The sequence below is a fragment of the Cyprinodon variegatus genome, unplaced genomic scaffold, assembly GCF_000732505.1.
Source record: "Cyprinodon variegatus isolate N-32 unplaced genomic scaffold, C_variegatus-1.0 Scaffold253, whole genome shotgun sequence".
Taxonomy (NCBI): domain Eukaryota; kingdom Metazoa; phylum Chordata; class Actinopteri; order Cyprinodontiformes; family Cyprinodontidae; genus Cyprinodon; species Cyprinodon variegatus.
This window is the reverse complement of record NW_015150706.1, coordinates 695,562-697,600: the sequence shown is the minus strand read 5'-3', so window position 1 is coordinate 697,600 and position 2,039 is coordinate 695,562.

The following is a 2,039-nucleotide window of genomic DNA, read 5'->3' as shown; positions in this document are numbered from 1 at the left end:
CTTATTTTAACAAAAAATTATTTATCTACCTTTGGATTTTTTTCAAGTGTATGTTTGTGTTTTTTCTTTTGTTTGTTTTTTATTTGCTTAACCATCGTGGGCCTCATAAAAAAAATAAGGTAAGAGCTCCACCAGACGGCTGCTGTACCAGAGCTTTAAGAACTGAAAGCCTGTAGAAAGACTGAAACATTCAAGATGGAGGACCATAGATATAAGACAAAGCAATAACTTGGACAATTCAGGACTTAAAACGGTGTAAGTAAACCCTTTAATCGTTGGAAAATGTCCAGTCTTTTTGGCTGTCAAAGATGTCACAATTGGAGCAGTTGTTTTACATAAAAATCTTTCATTTCCATCCAGTGGATTTTGTTTTTTTTAAAAACATCCCAGTCTTTAAATTGAATAACACACAGCAAAAATGATCTAGAAATAAGTAAACAGTTTTTGAATTAATTTTATTGATCTGAGTATGTAAATACAATGATTTGCCAAAGGAATGTTTTTTTTAATTCTTAAAATAAGATAATTAGTAAATATGTGACTTGAAATAAGACAATGCAACTGATTTTTTTCTTATTTTAAATGTAAATTATCTTATTCCATTGGCAAATGTCTTTCCTACTTAATTCAGAAAAAAATTGCACTTATTTTGAAAAATGACTTATTTAGTGCAGAAACAGCTGCTTGAACCAAGACACATAGGATGCACTTCAGCCAATCAGAATGCAGAATATTGTCATTTTTGTTTCATTGACAGAAAATAAAACAGTTGGTGTATTACTAGAAAAAAAAGACCTTTTGCAATCATTAAGGTTTATCTTGATAAAAAAAAAAATTGATCCTGCAATTAAAAAAACTCTTATAATATAGGTTGACAACCTATACTGTATAGGTTGACAACCCAGTGATATATATTACTGTTCATTTTGATGATTATGATGTCCAGGTAATTAAACCCTCTAACCAATGGGAAAAACCGTAAAAAGGTGTTCATTTCTCTGACTTACACTCAGGTTTTCACCAAAAGCCTTTCAATCCAATCATATTCAATAAGCCAATGAGATTTTATCTAAACATTTTTTAAATCAAGTACAATCTAAGTCTATTTCAAAAGCTAACTTTAGTTAGATTTAGTTTATTTTAACAACCAAGACCCACACTTGAGCTTTACTATTTTTATCTTTTACAAATTATGAAACTTGATGCTTATGTTGGCTATGCATTTTTTGGTTGTGGGGCCGAGAGCTGGAGCTTTGGATCGCGGCAGAGTCTTCAGATTTAAACCAAAAGGTAAGCTGAATGGCAGTCCGCAACCAAAGGCAAACGTTGTGAGGACAAGGGACACTGCTGCTGCAGCCAGGAAGAGGGTAGTCTTGGTAGGACACTGGGGACAATGTGTTAAGCCCTGGTCACCCTTGACGATTTAGAAAGCATATGCCTGACATAGGAAAAATCTGTCAAAAAAGCGGGCATACGTTGAATAAGTTATAGGTACGTTGAAGTACACTGAAGCACGCTGGCATACGTCGACATACAGCGAGTATGACAATTTCCCAACGTATGCCAGCGTATGCTCATAAGTTACAGATAAGTTATCTGATTGTTGACATACGTTAAGTGTAAGTTACTGATAAATTGTGGCGTCTAGCTTATCCAACTCCTATGAGTAACTTGTGCATAACTTATGCGTAACTTACCAAGAACTTATCTCCAACGCATATCGACGTATTTGACGACTGCTGAACGCGTTTCTAACGTACAGCTACTGTATAATGACGGATTGGCAGCATTTTGGCGTAAATGGTGGTTCACAGGAGGAAACCGTCAGTTCTCCTCCAAACTTCATCCCCATCATAGGGTGAGCGAGAAGGTGAGTGTGATGGATCCTCCCACGGCCAACAAACTTCCTAGAAGACATGACACTGAATTTGCTGCGACTGCAAACCTTTCTTTTTCTTTCTTTTTTTGGGGGGCAGACGGTAAATAGTAGCTAGGTTAATACGATCAATACAAGGGGGGACGAGCCGGGTGATGGTGGC